This window comes from Mus caroli, chromosome 6 (assembly GCF_900094665.2).
Source record: "Mus caroli chromosome 6, CAROLI_EIJ_v1.1, whole genome shotgun sequence".
In the NCBI taxonomy this organism is placed as follows: Eukaryota; Metazoa; Chordata; class Mammalia; order Rodentia; family Muridae; genus Mus; species Mus caroli.
In genome coordinates this window covers 38,427,013-38,432,899 of record NC_034575.1, presented here as the reverse complement: position 1 = coordinate 38,432,899, position 5,887 = coordinate 38,427,013, and positions in this window count along the sequence as shown.

Here is a 5,887-nt window from a genome sequence, read left to right as displayed (position 1 = left end):
GGAAGGGAAGGGAAGGGAAGGGAAGGGAAGGGAAGGGAAGGGAAGGGGAAAAAAGCATATAAATTACAATTACTAATTTAGTTTGCTGGAGTGCATTCTGTGTCACAGCATATGGGTAGATGATATTAGGAGACAATCTGTGAGAATCTCTCTCTTTAAACCACATGGATCCTCAAGACTGAACTCAGGTCAGCAGGTTTGGCAGCAAGCTTTTACATGCTGAGCCATCTTTCTGGCCCCAAGCCTCCCTTATTAAGAGACCAATTCCCTGAAGATCAGCTATCAATTTTGGGGGAACAGAAATGTGTGATAAAATCCTGAGGATTATTTTGTTGTGTAGGAAGAAAAGAAAAATGGAAATCAAAAGGCAAGCTGTCCTTGAATTGATTCCTGGAGTCACGAAGGAGAAGTAGTAGAGGAGCTTTGAGGATGGAGAGCCAAGCTGGCAGAATGCACTGCTTCTGTGCTAGTGGGATTTCAGCAAGGTGGTACAGGTGAATTGCTGGAGGCTAGATGGGAGCCTAGTAGCCCCAGACTGTGTTTAGGGGACAACAGCGGTTCATCTGTAATCCTGATGAGAGCTTTCCAAAATTCAAAACTTGGCAATGACACAAAGCAGTCACAGAGCAAGCAAGGGCCTAGGGACCAGTTCACTCCCATCTCACAGAGACACACAAAGGAACATGTGCAGTGGTAATAAGCATGGTGGGAAGAGGGAAGACTTTCCTCAGGACCCACTTAAAATGATAGAGCTTTTGAAGGGTTCAAGAACTATCTCACACACACACACACACAAATAAAAGTGAGAAAAAGATACAAGGACATCCTTAACATTATAGGAATTGGACTTCACACACATAAACACACACACACACCATATACATGCACATATATATAACACACGTGTTCACCAAGGGATGTTTCTTAAGGCTTTTCTAATTAAAAGAAAAAGAAGCCATATGTGACATCGCTTACATCTAGGAGATGTAAAGGGATGCATAGTTGGTGCATAGATCATACAATAAAGAACAAACATTAATCATTATTTTTGGAAAAGCCTGTATCACATTTTAACAACAGTGTTCAAATGACAAATTCCTGTATGGTATTGTTACTGTTTTGTGAGTCCTTTTATCAAGTATAATCCTTTGCAGTTGAGAATCAGTACAAATGAAAGCAGCCCTGCTTCTTCTGAATTCTCTAGCTCCCTTCTACGTTTTCCCTGGTTCTCTCTTGCCTTACTTCTGTTTCTGTTCCTTCCTCTTTCTGTTCTCTCTGTCCGTGCTTCAGCTCTTTCTGCCTCCTCCCTGTCTCTCTTGCCTTTTTAACTTGTGCACTAACCAGTCTCTTTCCCAATTCTCTGTTCTTTGCTTCCCTCTCATATTTCTACCTCTCTATTTTCCCCTCACCTGCCATTGCAATTAACCCTACTCCGTTACCCATGTTACAGTTTAGAACAGAATTTTCTTTAAATTGAATCAATGATCTAGATCAATATATCCTCAATTCATACACAAGGGAAATCTCATCACTCAGACCATAATATATGAAAGGTTTCAGATGTAAGCAAATATGTGTCCAATAGTCTGGATAGTGATTCTAAAATCTTCGTAGTTATGTGAGAACAGAATTATACTTAAAGTGTCTAAAATATCAACACAGCCCTTTAAAAAATAACTTTCAGTTTAAAATGAGAAAGAAACCAGACTTAGTCAATTATGGCAGAAAAGGTTCATTGGTGCTGAATATAAGAAGCTGAAAAGAAGGATATAGTTAGAGAAATTTCTTCTACAGCAAAATTGTACCACCTTGGTGTAATAAGATTCTATACTAAAGCAGTTGAAGTAGAAAGGGTATGTGATATTATGAATACTTAAGTAATTATGACTTCACATTTCTTTTACTGCTATACTTCAAGGCTTGACCTTGTTTATCCTTGGAACTCCTGTTCTAGAAACAGAGAGAACAGTATGTGTGCTGGGGCAAGGCAGCAGGACTCCCAGCCTCGTTGATTTGAATAGATAGACACTGCCTCCTGCTGCTCTTTTGAGGACTGGCATTATTATTATTATTATTATTATTATTATTATTATTATTATGAAGCAAATTAACTAGAAGAATAGCATCAGTTGTTGTAAATGTGGTATATTTCTTACCTGAAAATATTTACAACAAATGCCTAATAGGAACTTAAGAATATTTTCTAATAAAATCAACCCCAGGGCTGGAGAGATGGCTCAGAGATTAAGAGCACCGGCTGCTCTTCCAAAAGTCCTGAGTTTAATTCACAGCAATAACATTGTGGCTCACAGCCATCTATAATGAGATCTAGTGACCTCTTCTGGCATGAAGGCATATATGCAGACAGAACACTGTATAATAAATAAATCTAAAAACAAAACAAACAACAACAAAAACCAGTTCTGGTGTGGTGAGCCAGGCATGGCATCATACACTATTACTCCTAGAATTTGGGTGGCAGATGGATCTCTATGACTTCAAGGGAGCATAGTTTACAAAAGGAGTTCCAGGCCCACCAAGGTACATAGTAACATACTTTGTCTACATAATTTATCTTGGAGTGTGTGGGGGGTTGGGGTGGTCGGGGGGAGGGAGACCGTCAAACAGAGGCACAGACACAGAAAGAATGTCGACAAGCCTATGAACATAAAGAAATTCCAAATGAAAGAGAGTAATACAAGCAAAGGAAGAAAAGAGAAGACAGAAAAGCTGATGCTGCCTAGTTAGCTGTGTCTCATTTGTTTTAGACGAGAAGTATTACTAGGCAAAAGGCTAGAGTCTTCTACACAGTATTGTGAAACTTGATTGTGAGATAGATGTTCAAAATGTTTCTCATCCTTGCCTTGGGTTTGGTTATTTTTTTTATAATGTTTTAGAATTAAAACCTAAAACTTTGGGGGAAACCTCATCTGAGCCTTGTTAGTAAAGAGAAACTGAAGACAATCATCCTAATTTGCACTAAGTATCTATTAAGTCCAGTAGAAAAACGAACATGAAAGAATTGAAGGTATCCACATAGAGGTGCTCAGTATTTCCTTCTTCTGGAATTCAGCAGGAGATGAATGACTCTTGGAGACAGTCACAGAATAACAGTGTGGACAGAGGACAGCAGCAACTGGATCCCTGGCTGGAGGAAATTTGTTAGGAGGAAAGAGACTAAAAGGAAGAATTCTAAGGAAATGCAATTGCAACCTAATCTATAGGTCATATAACTTAAGGAAGAGAATTACAGGTACATTTCTATCCATAGACCTGAGATATTCTACTACTGAAGGTTCATAATCCAACTAGAACCACCAATAAAAGTGTGACTCCAGCATCCAAATGCACAAACTATCCTGCACTTCAAAAGACAGGGTACTCTGTCTACTGCAGAGCAAGGCCATTTCCAGGCACTAAAAGAAATGTCTTCTGATATCTGAGGTCCATCATTCTTCACTGCTGCCTCCTTTTTAGTGACCCATATTCCCCTGTCACCACTTCTACTACTTCTCAAAGTGGCTGTCTTTGGCTCTGCCTGATGACATACTGTACATTGCTCCACTTTCTTCCACAGCTAGGGTCAGCTTGTGTCACTGGAGAACTTGAAGACATGCATCCCCCATACCCCTCCACTGACAACAAAAAAGGTTCAAGGTCCATAACAATGGACTGCGTTGCCTGTCATTGTGAAGAACCCAATTCTACAGGGGTTCCTGGGGAAAATACTGTTTGTGTCCCATAGTCTTAGTACCACCCCTCCTATTGCTTAAGAGATCACAGGGTTGCCTTCTGCCATCCATGGCACAAGCAGGGTGCTCAAGCCCATTGCTCACAGCTGAAGGAATCATCTGGAGAGTTCTTTCAGATCTGTGGTGGTATGAATGAGAATGACCCCCACAGAGTCATATATTTGAATACATTTGTCCCTAGGTGGTGGAACTGTTTGGCAAAGATTAAGAGGTATGGCATTGTTAAAGAATGTGTCCCACTGGGGGTGGAGATTTCAAAAGTCCATTCCATTCCAAGTTAGCACCCTGCTTCTGAGTTATTATGTCAGTTCTTGGCTGTTGTTCAAACAATGGCTCCATAATGGTCAGAAACTCTAACCCTCTAAAACTCTGAGCTCCACTTTTTAATTTTTTTTATAAGTTGCCATTGGCGTGGTGTCTTATCACAGCAATAGAAAATTAATTAAGGCAGTATGCTACCTACCCATAACCAAAACCATCAGTCTACCAAACCATTCCTCTAGGATACATCATTAAGAAAAATACTCTTCTACTATAACAGTTACTATAAAATGAATACAAACAACTGACCTTTCATATATGCAAATATCAATATATGAGTTTCATAGAAGTATGAAAAAATAAGGTAGTTGTTAGGTCCCAAAAGCAAATTCTAAAGTGGCAGTGCCTGATAGCAATAGCTCAACATCCCAAGGAGTCCAGGTTTGCCAGGAAACAAAAGCCACATGCATTTCTTAGAAGCCCTTAAAGGCTGGCTGAAGGCCTCTAACTGTAACCGTCAGCACTTCATCTCTCTGAAAGAGTCCCCACAATACCCCCCTGGCTGTTTCTGCTTTTAAATCACCTTCACCTGTTGTATGACCATCTAAAACCTAACAAGATTTTGCAGCTGTTGCTATCCTCTACTTCCCAGACAGACAGATAGACAAATGACAGACAAGGACCGTCAAGGACAGTTGGACAAGCAGACTGCTTTTTTTCCCCCTTTCTTTTCTCTTTTCCTTCCTTTTCTTCCCTTTACTTAATTATTTTTTTAATTAAACTATTCTCTCCACAGAGAGTCAGGATATTCTTTTTTTTTTTTTCCTGTGCCTATTTTCATTTACTGCTGAAACTCAGAAGAGGTGTCAGGGCCCTCCTCTGCAGACTTGGTCCCTCCTGTAACAGAACCAAAAAACGCTGACTAGGATCTCCTGTTGCATGGATTATTTGCCTTTGCTGACCTCTGCCATCCATCATATTTGACTCCAGATCCTGAGTCAGACTTTCTGACTGCTTTTCTCTCCTGCATGCCTACTTCGCTACTTCTCACAGCCTGGGGTAGGTGCTCTTCTCAGAGAACAACCTGTTCAGTTTCATTTTTGCATGCCTAGTTGCTTCTCCCCATAGACTAGGCTAAGTATTCTTCTTCCTGACTGGTCTGCTCAGATTTTTGTTTGTTGGTTGGTTGGTTAGTTGGTTGGTTTTATTTGTTTGTCAGAAAATGATGCCCACACATTAATCTATTTCTCATGCCTTTCTGGGTATCCAACACTTGGTGAGGGAAGGCTATCACTTCTGGTCTGGGCATTCTCATCAGGAACTTCACACCATTTAGTGACATCCTCTGGAATGAGTTTCCATCAGGGACACTTAACACCACCAACAACAACCCAATCACAGTTGCCTCCTTCTGCATCCTGATGATCTATATAATCATATAATTTCTACCTCCTTAGTCTTGCATATGATATTAGACTTATACCCATAGTAAATCCTCTACTTACAGTCCTCAGTGTCCAGACTTAAAAGACTTATCTGTTTTGTTTTGTTTTGTTTTGTTTTGTTTTGTTTTGTTTTGTTTTGTTTTACCTACATTTTGCCTGATACAGAGATTCCTTATCTGTCATCCCCTTTTCAGGATTACTTCATCTCATAAACCACGGGGTCTTATCACTACAAACCAGATTCTACCAACACTCTTGCTTGTCTTCACAAATCACTTTTCTATCTTGGGGTCCATGAAGCCATAAATCCTTTATTTATCTCAGGATCCCTAATGTCCTTGGGTGTGATTTAAAAATATGTAATCTATAAAATTAATGTAACAAAAAAGTTAACTTAAAACTTGTAACAAATACATGGATATTAGTCCA